Source organism: Bos taurus, chromosome 3 (genome assembly GCF_002263795.3).
Source record: "Bos taurus isolate L1 Dominette 01449 registration number 42190680 breed Hereford chromosome 3, ARS-UCD2.0, whole genome shotgun sequence".
Classification (NCBI taxonomy): Eukaryota; Metazoa; Chordata; class Mammalia; order Artiodactyla; family Bovidae; genus Bos; species Bos taurus.
The window spans coordinates 116,760,658-116,773,603 of record NC_037330.1 but is presented as its reverse complement, the minus strand read 5'-3'; positions in this window follow the sequence as shown (position 1 = coordinate 116,773,603).

The following is a 12,946-nucleotide window of genomic DNA, read 5'->3' as shown; positions in this document are numbered from 1 at the left end:
TGTCAGGCTTCACACACATTATCCCAGGCCGTGTTGTCTGGTGGTGGTCACTATACTAGCTGTCCAGTTGATGAAACAGAAGGTCAGAGTGGTCCAGGTCACCCAGCTATGACCTAATAAAGGCTGCATCTGACAAAGTCTTTGTGACCCAGAAGTCCTCCCCGAGTTCCCAAAGATGTGCTGGTTCCCAGGGGACCTTTACTCTCTTTATCCAGAGGCTCTTTGGCAGGAAGTTGGTCCAAGTTCTGACTCCACGTCTTCTTCCAGCACAAAGTTTGCCCTTCTCAGCTCACTTTTCAAGACCTTCTGTAACTCTCAGTGGAAAGAAATTTTCGCTATCCTTCCCTTTTCCTTTAATGACAGTTTTCCCATCATTCTTTTCCATTATTCAGAGCTGCTCTGGCTCAAGAAGGACTCAGAGAAGCTGGATATTCTGGTCTTGTGCCTGGTTCTCTGGGGCTGGGTCATTGGGACATCTGTTTGGACGGTACTATTAGCACATTTCAATCATTTCATCAACTTGACTGCATTTGGGGATATAAGTGCCTCCCCCACCACCTTTAGAACTGTCTATATAGTTAAAAAAAAAAAAGTCACAAAGAGTATGACTGGGTGCCCGTCTTTCTGTAGGAAGCCAAGATCCCGAACCCTTGAGATCAATTTGAAATTCTCCCCTACAGCGATTCAGTTTCAGGGAATGGTTCAGATTTTGCTGCCAAATTTCCCTTGTTGTCAGATTTCCAGCTGGACCTGGCTGTCTGTCAGGAGTCAGGTTCTCTGAGTCCAGCCGTCCGGGCGTGGCTTCCGGAGAAGATGGGTGCTGCTGATGGTGCCAAGCCACGGGGCTCTGGTCCAGGGGGTGTCCGGGGGTCCACGCCTGCTCCAGTTGCGGTTCAGGCCTCTGGTCTTTGATGCTGCCTGTGCCTTCTGCCTCCACCTGGAGCCGAAGTGCTGTCCTTCATGCCATCAGATTCTCAGGGAGGTCTTCTTGTTTGTTTGGAATCCCAGCTTCAGATTTGGACCATCCTTCAGAGATCCTGCAGCCCAGCCTGGAGCCAGTTCAGAGATTCCTTTCCATACTATTCCTGACTCTGCAACCCCAGGGTGGGCATGCAACTGCCCAAGAGTGAAACACTGGAGAAAGAGTATTTAAAAATCCAGTCATGACAGCCCAAGACACTTGGTAGCTGGTGATGGGAAACAAACAAAGTAGAAAGGACCTCTGTGCATAATTGGGACACTGCCCAAGTAAGACTCAACCTGGAAAATAGATAGGATTTTCCTGCCTGAAGTCAGAGGTGTCTGTGAAAACCTTCAGGCCGCTGGTACAAAAAGTCATCTAGTGGAAAGGATTTGGGTAGCTGCAGGGCGAACCAGCCAAGCATGTTTGAATTCCAGAGGAATTCTAAAGTTCCAGCGTCCACACGGATTTTCCAGGAGATGTTAGAAACAGAAATTAGAAGATGTTAGAAACAAGGCTGAAAAGTTGGGGAACCTCTATATACGTGAGGAGAAAAAAAAAACAAAACTCTGTTTTTAAAGATTCAAATTAGAGAAGCTGAGCTGGATGGCAGCTCTGGCTTAAGGACTTGCTAGGTCATTTGTGGAACAGTCCTGGCGTGGGTTCTTCTAAAAACAGACCCTAAGTTTTGGCTGCAAGTCGCTTATGTGGGAAGGTAGGTGAGAAACACAGATGTGGGCCTTGAGAAGCAAGACAGAAAAGTCGAACAAAAGCGTGTCAATCTGAGCAGGTCACTGCTGTGGTTGCAGTGGGGGTGAGTGGTGGGGCTGCAGCACGCCAGGGCCCAGGCAGGAGGTGGGGAGAAGGTGATGGAGAAGGGGAGCTGGTGCTTATCTCCTGGTGCACCTCCTTTTTTGTGGGGCTACTGTGGGGCAGGGAGGAGGGTTGTTAAGGCCCAGCTGTTCCAGGCTCCCTGCCCACACTGTTAGAAACAATTCTCAGCCCAAGAGACTGGGAATCGTGGAAGCAGAGAGCTGTCAATGTGCCTGCAAACACCATGTCGCTGCCTGTGCGCTCAGAGGTGGGCTGCGGAATGTGGCATAAACAACACAGCCACCTGCCCGTTTGGACGTGAATCCACGGGAACGGAGGTCCAGACATAAAACCCAGCTGATGAGAGAGTGCTGTCTGGAGAGGACAAAGACACTGCACATCTGGTTACTCCAGTGGGGAGAGAGGAGGAGATTCACTGACTCAGCAGATAATCTGAGCTCCTACTGTAAGCCCACTGTATGCCCAGCAGACGGGGACTGGCAACCTGCTTTGGTAAAGGACCAGCCTGTGTCCTGTGGTTCCCCCTGACCTGCCGTGGTGTGAATTTTGGCTGTGCCTCTGGTTGCTTAGCTCCCTGGGTCCTGTCCTTTTTTGAAACCAGACCTGGTTTTCCAGTCTTCCCTTTGTGTCTATCAGCTACTCAGCATCCTCCCAAGAAAGTAATTTTCTGCAGGTTTAAGCAGAGAAGTTTCTATCGCTACTTAGAACCTAGACTGGTACACACTCCATCATTCAATCACATGTTACAAATGTTTGTTGAGCACCTAACGGGCCAGGTATTGTACGAGGCACTGGGATACGGGGTGAAAAATACACATACCCCACTTGCATGGATCTGATGTGGCAGGGGGGATGGGCAGATCTCACAGTAAACGAGGATGTACCTGCAGGCAGAGGGCATCTGATGAGCTTTTGGGTGGTTAAGGCAAGTCCTTCTGAGGAGTTGATTTATAAGTTAAACCCCAAAGGCAGGAGGGAGCTAGGCACAGGGAGACCTGAAGGAGGAGGAATCCGGGTTGGGAGGAGAGCTGGGTCAAGGGCTCTGCTGAGTTTGACATGCTGAGTCTGGCGTGTTGGAGAAAGAGAGAGATCGCTGGAGGGGCTGGAGCACACGGGAGGGGGTGGTTAGGAAATGCAGCCCTGGAGCAGACGGAGGACGCGGAGAAAAGAGGGTGTGTTTGGACTTCTTTGAATCAGTAAGTCAATAAGCAGAGTCAGAAAGACTTGCTACGAATCAGACACAGGGCTAAGGAAAGGGAGTTAAATGGTTGATGCCTTTTACTGAGACGAGAAACAAATGAGGGATAAATGGTGTTCTTGGGGCGCCATTTGCTTCTTTTTACAAATGAGTGGTGGAATCAAGGATTCCCTCGTGGGCTTTGTCACGTGGGATCCTGTTGAATTTTCAAGTCAACAGTATCAGAAGGGCGACTGAAGTTCAGGGCAGTGTCTGGGACCAGAGGCATGGATCGGGCACTTTGGGGGAATATATGATACAAAGAAAGTCACAGATTTTCTAGACAACTCTACACACATCTAGGATTCCCTGGTGGCTCAGATGGTAAAGCGTCCACCTGCAATGCGGGAGACCCAAGTTCAATCCCTGGGTCAGGAAGATCCCCTGGGCAAGGAAATAGCAACTCACTCCAATACTCTTGCCTAGGAAATTCCATGGATGGAGGAGCGTGGTGGGCTACAGTCCATGGGGTCACAAAGAGTCAGACATGACTGAACAACTTCACTTTCACTTTTCTAGACACATCAGAGTACAACTACCAAAAGTCAAAGAATAAGACATAATTTTAAAAGTAACCAAGTAAAATGGTGTAGGCTTCCCGGATGGCTCAGCAGTGATCTGCCTACAGTGCGGGAGACATAGGAGACGCAGGCTTGATCCCTGAGTCAGGAAAATCCCCTGGAGGAGAGTATGGCAGCCAACTCCAGTACTCTTGCCTGAAAAATCCCGTGGACAGAGGAGCCTGGGGGACTACAGTCCATGGGGTCGCAAAGAGTCAGGCACGACTGAGTGACTAAGCCCATGATGCTTTAAGTCACAAGTCCAGATGAGATACCCTAGTCTGTGAGTGTAGACAGAGAAGGGAAAGCAGCTTAGGATAGACTTCTCAGCAAACTTAGAGATTAGGGGTTGAGCAAAGGAAAAGGACCCAGCTAAAGAGTCTGAGAAGGAGCAGCTGGAGCAGTTAGAAGACAAGCAGGAGAGAAGGCTATCTTGGAGAGAATGGAAGGAAACTCTTTCAAGAAAAGAGTGTGTGCGGCTGTGTTGAGTGCTGCTGAGATGAGGGCAGGGAGGTCTCGAGAAGGTTTGCACAGTTGCTGACCTATGTGTGAGGTGCCCTCTGCAGCCAGGAACGGAAACCCTGTCTCACACTGGCTTTGCCTGTAAAGACAATTTTTCATTCCCACCTCACAGAAAATCCAGAGCGTGCGCTGCGGGGTCCGTCGGTTAGATGGTTGACTGATGTCATCAAGGACCAGGTGCTTTTCATCGCTCTGTGCTGTTTTCAGTATGGGCTCTACCTTTACGCTGGTATCGCGATGGTCCCATTTGGACCTGGCAGTATTTACAGGAACAGGAGGCCCGTCTCTTTCTGTGGCTCTCTCAAGAGGGATGGTGTGTTTCCTAGCAGCTTCCCAGCAGGCACCCCTGGAACTCTGACGTTTAGAATGGGCTCAGGTGGCCTTTTCTGGGGGGTACTTCCCAGGTGGTAAAGAATCCACCTGCCAATGCCGGAGACGCTGGAGATGTAGATCTGATTTCTGGGTCAAGAAGGTCCCCTGGAGCAGGAAATGGCAACTCACTCCAGGATTCTTGCCTAGAGAATTCTATGGACAGAGGAGCCTGGCGGGCTACAGTCCATGGGGTCACAAAGAGTCAGACATGACTTAGCGACTGAGCATGCACGACCTTTCCTAATCTGAACGCTGGCATGATAACTCTTAGACAAACGAGCCCACCTCCATCTGGGCCCAGGGCGAGAAGGTCAGTGGGATTCTGGTCAGGGGGCTGGGGGCTGGCTGTATCCATTGCTGTATGTGCATAGGTTTCTGTATGTGTGTGTCTGTGACATAGTGACATGTGCCATGTAAAAAACGGTGTGTCCTTCCCCCAGGGGTGTAAGCTTTATTCAAAGGGAAAAACCAAACAGCAGAAACAAAACTTTATAGTGTTTGTTAAAGAGCACTCGAACCAGTGGGGCTAACTGACACTTCGTGTCTACTGTGGTCCCTCCCTGCGGTCGCTCTCTGTGGTCCAGGAAAAGCCGAGATGTCAACTCAACTGCTTCAGTGAGGCACCTGCTGTGTTGCATCTCAACCTGGATGACGGTGGCCCTTGCCTGACACTCCCGCCCATGCCTAATTCCCCACCTTCTCAATTTTTCTGGTTTCCTTCACTCATCCCAGGGCCAGCACTATGCTTGTAACCCATGGCAGTGCTTGGAAAACAGCAATTAAAAAAAGACTTTGATTTGTCCGCCTTTGTTTGTTTGTTTGTTTGTTTTTGCACTTTCATGGGCAAAAGAGAGATTCAATGTTTGAGTGCTTGGCCTTTGTTTACATATAATAGCTTGTCGAATTTCCCACCCCATCAAGGGAATTTAGGCTACTTGTGATAAGACACAACTTTGGAATAATAAAAATAAGGATTAACCATTTCCACAAGCAAAAAACGTGTGCATGCTTTCTACTATTTAGAGTAAGGGTGTCAAATTAGAGTACATACTAATTCTGTTCCATTCTATTCTACTCTGCTCATTGTATTCTATGTTAAAATATATTCAGAAAACCGTTTCCTTCTGTGGGATCACCCTGGGAAAGGTTGGAGTAAGTCCCGGTCTGTTTAGCATCAAATTTGAACCAAACGGCCAAACAGCTTTGGTTTGTAAAGTAAATGTCTGAGGGGAATTTATATGAGTGGGTCTCTAGTCTTGCCGCAGATGAATCACACTGGGATAGTCTTTCCTCCGATGACCAGAATGTAATGTATATCAGCTCAAATCCTTGCCTTTATTTGAGTTTCAAAATAAAAACCCCTTTTCACTGAAAGGACGCTCACACTCAGGCTCTTGTCGGTTTCCTTGTCCCTGAAGAGCCCTCTAGGATGGAAATTCGCCGGCCGCTTGGGGTCCATGCTCCGGTCCCTGTGGCCGTCAGATTGGACATTCTCCTGCCTTTTAAGGAAACGCACAGCTGCTGGGAGCGGGCCAGCCTGCACACCCGGATCCCATTGCCTGCCGTTAACAGCAGAGCCTCGCCAGCGTGGCAGAGAGGAGGCTAAAAATAGCAGGCAGGGTGCAGCAGTCTTCCCCACCACGGCCGCTCTCGTCTGCTGTGAAAATATAGGAACCGTCTGCTGGGTCTCTCTGGGCCTCTGTGCTTCCCTTATTTGGCAGAAGTTGCAATGCCAACCCCAGCCCAAATTAATTTTTGCTTTCAGAGAGGAGCCCCACCAGCCTGGGGCTTTCAGGCCAGGCCCTCTTGTGATTGCCCTGACACCCAGGCTCACGCTTTCCTGGTGGGCCCAGGGTCCCCACCCTTCAGAGTGGACAGAACGGGACGGTGCAGAGGAGAGGTGTCAGCAACCAGAGCAGGCTCCCTGATGCACCAGAGACCTGCCCCCGTCTTAGCGCCCGAGTCTGGAGCTCATGCAGTGTGTGGGGTGGGTGGCCTCTCAGACCCAAATCTTTCAAGGGCCTGGCAGACTTCCTAGATGAGCAAGGCTGGGGAAGGGACTGCTAAGGGCTTGTGGTACAGCGTGGGGAGAGGTCCATCAGATGGGCATTCAGGTTTAGTCAATGTCCCCCAGGCACACCAGGCCCTCGGGCCACCAGTTTGCAGTCTCAGGTGCTGCGCGGAAATTCACTGATGCTGTGTCTGGTCTGCAGCAATGCAGAGCTCTGAGCTGTGGCCTGGAAGTAAAACCCAGCTTGACCTCAGAATCACTGGATGTGACCCCCAACAGAAGATTAGAGCAAATGATAAGGTCTGCAGGTCTGATGGTAAATACATGCCTGACTGTGAGAGTTGCCAGGGTTGTCTGAAGAGCCATTGTGTCCAGCAAGGGTGTTTCCAGGAAGAGTAAACAGAATCTGTGATACAATGCAGGGGGTGTCCTGAATGTGCTGGGCACTCAGGGTCACGAGGAAAGAGGAGGCTGACCTGTCTTGTGAGCCAAACGCTCAAGATGTTATCATAAATGAAGTGCCTGGAGGAAGAAGCTTCTGGAAGAGAAGCTCAGACCAGCTCCTTCTTCTCACTCCAGCCTCGGGGATTTGGCCGTTTCTGGGCATTGTCGTATCTGGTAATGACAAAATCCAGACAATGTTAAGAACAGTCATGCTGGCATGCCTGAGGGTGTGTGTGAGCCCGGCAACTCTTTTGATGTGCGGTACCAGACACTTCGGGCCGGGGCTTGTGTGTGCCCCACCCAGATGGACTCTGTTAATCACTGGGAAAACGGTACAGTTGGCCTCTGTCTGCTCGAGTAGGGGAGACAGACACGCACACAACAATCAGAGGGCAAATGAACTTATCCTCAAAACAGAAGCAGAATCACAGGCGTAGAAATCAAACTTACGGTTCCCGGGGCAGGGAAGTGAAGGGGAGGGATAACTGGGAGATTGGGATTGACATATGCACACTACTATATGTAAATTAGATAACTAATAAGGACCTACGGTACAGTTCTACTCTACTCAACACTCTGTAACGGCTATATGGAAAAGAATCTGAAAAGGAGGGAGTACATGTATGGATTTCCCTGGTGGCTCAGTGGTAAAGAACCTGTCTGCAGTGCAGGAAACAAGGGTTCAGTCTCTGCGTTGGGAAGATCCTCTGGAGAAGGAAATGAAAATCCACTCCAGCATTCTTGCCTGAAAAGTCCTATGGACAGAGGAGCCTGGCGAGCTACAGTCCACGAAGTCATAAAAGAGTAAGATACAACTTAGCAACTAAACAACAACAGGTATGACTGATTCACTTTGCTCTCACCTGAAACTAACACAGCGTTGCAAACCAGCTGTACCCCAATAACGTTTGTTTCAAAGACTGCAGTGCGATACAGCAAGAGCTTGGATAGAGGATGCCCGAGGCAGGGCCACCACTGCCAAATGAGCCTGCGAAAGCCCGCAGGGGTGAAAAAAATGAAAACTCTCGGCCCCGCCTCTTAAATAGCTTTAGAGGCCTATGTACAGACAAGGAAACATGATCTTTGCTCCAGTGGAGTGAGGATGAGGGGAGTCCCTGAGCACGATGGCTTGGTGGTTTTGGAGAGAAGCAAGTGTTCAGGAGACATGAATTTTGTTACTGCTGGACCTGCCTGAGATGGTAGAGATGATGCTGGAGTGAAAGCCCGCCCACGGGTCTTCAAGGGCCTTACTTGTCATGCAAAAGGCTTGTGCTTAATACCTTGAAGTCAGAGGGACATTGACAGGCAAAGGACACAATTGTATCTCAGCGCAGCTGGACAATCTCCTTCCACTTTCTGTCGTTATGAACTGTTGAGTTTATGTCAAGGGGAACAGGGAGGTTGGAAAGGAGCCTATTAGCAGCTCTTGTTTTGTAGGCAGGGCACTGGAGGCTCAGAGAAGATTTGAGCCACATAGCTGCTGGTGGACAAATTGGCCTTTGAATTCAACATGGCCTGAACGTCTTTGTTCATGGCCTTGACTTCTTTGTCTGTTTTCCTTTTGGCCTATTTATTGTTCTGTTTGAAAGATTACTTAATAAATGATTTTCACAAATATTGTACATTTTTAAAGTGCATACCATTTTCCTTTTGTTTACAAGACCTTACATTTTTCTGAACTAATATCTGCTTCCTTGGTGGCTCAGACGGTAAAGAATCGACCTGCAATGCAAGTGACCAGGGTCGGGATGACCCCCTGGGGGAAATGGCAATCCACTCCAGTGGTCTTGCCTGGGGAAGCCCATGGACAGAGGAGTCTGGTGGGCTACAGTCCATGCAGTTGCAAAGAGCTGAACATGACTGAAAATTCATATCTAATGTCCCCCCCCGCCGCCTCCGCAACAATAAACTTTTTCTCTGCTACCAGCCTTCCAAATGCAATCTCTATCTCCGGTTAAACAACGGTGTGGGAGATGCAGCTTGACCATCTGCACAGGCCCTGGACCCCTTCTCTGACAACTGCCCTGTATCTCCTACCAGACAGTGTCAGAAGTCATGTCTCACTCAAGGAACCACAGCAAAGGGCGAAATCCCCAGGTCAGCTGTTAATCCACAGAAGTGAGCTTTCACAGTCCCTAGGCAGTCAGGAGACCTGGGTTCCATCCCTGAGTTGGGAAGATCACCTGGAGAAGGGAACAGCTACCCACTCCAGTATTCTGGCCTGAATTCCAGACTGTATAGCCCATGGGGTCATAAAGAGTCCTACATGACTTTCACTTTTTGGGGGCTTCCCTGGTGGCTCAGCTGGTAAAGAATCCACCTGTAATGCAGGAGTCTTGGGTTCGATCCCTGGGTTGGGAAGATCCCATGGAGAAGGGAAAGGCTACCCACTCCAGTATTCTGGCCTGGAGAATTCCATGGACTACATAGTCCATGGTGTCGCAAAGAGTAGGACACGACTGAGCGGCTTTCACTCACTCCCTCACTCAGGCATTGGGGTCTTAAGAGTGGCTGGCCTGGGGATGCCAGGCTGTGGCACAGACATCATGGGCACCACCTGCTGAAACTGAGAGGTGGCTCACCAAGGGTCTGTAGCCAGGGAAACCTCAGTGATTGTGAACGGAGGCCTCAGGTTCCTCAGCTTCTCAGGTCATCCTTGGGCACAAAAAGCAAGTGGCTGACCCCAGCTCTAAGTGGCCTGAGCAAGAATAAAGAGGCCTCTGTACATGGGCGCACAGCAGCGGTACCGCTACAGCATCACGTGGCACCAGCCCCGGCCTCGCCCCCGCTGGCCGGATGCCCAGGCCAGCTGCTCGTCTCCCTCTTTCCTTCAGGCAGAACACAGGAGAAGTGGCCATTGGTGCCTTGCTCATCTTCTGCTTCTCAATTCTGACCCCCAGAGGTTTGGTTTCTTTTCCTTCTGGTAGGGTCTGGAAGAGTGCCTTATTTGGTTGAAACATGCAGGGTTAGGAGTATTGACTGAGGCTGCTTGTAAGTTTCACAAGCCACCCAGAAGCCCTTCTGCAGAAGCTCTGGACTGGCTGGTACATGAGGGTGCTTTATCCTTCACTGCAGCCTGCAATCATCTCCCACGTGCTCTCTACATCACCTAATTAAGATTCTCCATCCTCCACTTCGTCCCTGCTTCCCAAACTTTGCCCCTGAGCCTTCTGAATCACCGCTGCCATCAGCAAACTCCCCTTACATCAATAAATTTTTCAGAGTGATCTTTTCCCCTTCCTATTTGCCTTGCTTGAGAACTAGCTTTCCGCCCCCTGGGAATGCCATCTGCCTCGGCCCTTTGAAGGGTTTTGCCTTGAAGCCCATTGGTGCCGGTGCCAGAGGGTGGGTGTGCCATCTTGCTTCCATCATCACCTCCCAGAGCCGTTACTGCCCCGCACCCCCACCCCGGCCCCATGAAAACTCTTGCCTCCCAGTGGTTTGCCGTCATCTGCCCGCCTCCTTATCACTGTCTTCATTGCCGTCTCCTCCATCACAAGAAGTGTGACCATTCTCAGAGATGGCAGAGTTGGTCCCCAAGACATGTCCCAATAAATAACCTTTCTGCACCCAAATCTCCATCTCAGGGGCTGGTTTGTTGCCCCTGACCCGTGGCAGGAAGGATGTACCCCGTGGCTGCATACCACTAGAGGCCTGGTGAGCGGCGTCTGAATTTCTCAGTGAAATGCTCTATCTGTAATATATTGTCTCCTATGAGCCCCAAACTTTTGAATAGTTAGTTGGTTAGTGTTAGTTGCTTGGTCGTGTCTGACTCTTTGTGATCCCATGGACTGTAGCCCGCCAGGATTACTGTATCCTGCCATGGGATTTCCCAGGCAAGAACACTAGAGTGGGTAGCCATTCCCTTCTCCAGGAGATCTTCCCGACCCAGGGATTGAACCCTGATCTCCTGCATTGCAGGCAGAGTCTTTACTGTCTGAGCCACCAAAAAGGGACTTTAACTCAAATTTGGTTGTGGACCCAAGGCAAAGTCATACCACGCAGACAGGAAAAGATCAAAACTGAAGGTCACTGGGCAAAGAAAACAGACGTTTGGGTCTCAGTAATTTTTGTGGATAACTTTGTTCCTAAGTATCCCACGAGTCTTCGGGAGCCAGGGTCTGGATTAGCTAGTGTGTCCCTCAGGACCCACAGGACCTCTTACCCAGTGCATCTGCCTGGATGGAGAGTGAATGTGTGGATGCTGGCCGCTTGGCAGTGAAGGCTGTTAGGACGTCTCTTGGGACCCCCGTGGCCATGTGCCAATGTCCTGCTGAGGGCAAAATGGCTTCAGCCTCCAGGCGTCCAGCTCCCGAACCCATGCTTGAATAAGGCAGGGAGCCACACATTCGCTTGGATGCCAGCTCGAGGGCCCTGCCTGGTCTCCCCTCTAAACAGAGGCAGGGGGTCCATGTAGACCACCTGAAGGGTCCTTTCACCTTCGTCAAGCGAAGCATTGGAATTCAAACTGCCGTCTCATTCCAACACTGTCTTTCTGCCCGTTTCAACTTTATTCCCTAATCATTCGTCTTTCTATTGTTTTTTACTTTCTTCCTCTTGAATCATTTTAAAACTTTGTGTCATCTTTTAATCCTCTTTAATAGCTTCTTGGGTGTTCGGGATCTCAGTTTACGCGGCTTCATTTTTCCTTTTCGAATGTGCAAGCTTCTTAGGTTGTTTACTTATGCTTTTCATTTCTTCCAAAATTAAACTTTGTGAACTTCAGGCCTTGGATCTTCTAAATTTATTTTTACTGCTATTCGCTTATTTTCTTTGAAGGCTTTTGAGTTTATCATAAGACAGACACAGGGAGCCAGCATACAGGGACCAGCTGTGGTTCAACAGTCAGTCTTCCCCAAATTGTCCATGGACGTGAGGGAATTGCGAGGAGCCAGGATGAGCCCCCTGGTGGATGGCATCACCACAGAGTTCTCATGGAGTTTGGAGTCGTCCATGCGCTCTTGACAATGTAGAGACTCTCCTTTGGAAATAGCTCTTGCCATGGTACTAAGCGCAAGGTCCCCAATTATGAACCAGACGCTACCCGACCCACCAGCCACCCGCCTAGCCACGTGTGCTCAGCGCCACTCCATCATTCAGTGGAAGGTCCAGGTCAGAGCGAGCAGGGTCTGCAGACCCCAGGACCTGGCCTGAGCAAGTAGCTCGCATTCCCACTTCTGTGACAGTGCCACCAACTCTTCAGCCCGCGTCGGTAACAGTTCATGAAGAAGAAAAATGGAACAGGATGTAAAGATGCTTCTGCAAAAAGAGTCTGTGCCACGTGACAGTAGACCGATGCTGAGTTCAGCCCTTACTCAGGGCCTTCAGCAGAGAAGGGAAAACTCCCTGAAGGCAGAGATCCGAGCCTTTATCTTATCCACCTTGCAGGAAGTCATCCTAACAGGGAGGGAGTAACCACCAGCAGCTGCATGTTAGGCACCACCTTCTCACATTTACTCCTTTTGTGATAACCAGAGGGGAGAAACGGCAAGAGATGAGGCTCTACACTGGCTCCTGGACGAGAGTCAGGGACTCAAAATGAGCAGCACTGAAAACCAGATCCGTTGGTTTGTTATGTTAAATGGTTGGCCTATCAGTTCAGGTCAGTAGCTCAGTCGTGTCTGACTCTTTGCGACCCCATGAATCGCAGCACGCCAGGCCTCCCTGTCCATCACCAACTCCCGGAGTTCACTCAGACTCACGTCCATCAAGTCAGTGATGCCATCCAGCCATCTCATCCTCTGTCGTCCCCTTCTCCTCCTGCCCCCAATCCCTCCCAGCATCAGAGTCTTTTCCAATGAGTCAACTCTTCTCATGAGGTGGCCAAAGTACTGGAGTTTCAGCTTTAGCATCATTCCTTCCAAAGAAATCCCAGGGCTGATCTCCTTCAGAATGGACTGGTTGGATCTCCTTGCAGTCCAAGGGACTCTCAAGAGTCTTCTCCAACACCACAGTTCAAAAGCATCAATTCTTCGGCGCTCAGCTTTAGGCTATGTCAAATTCTC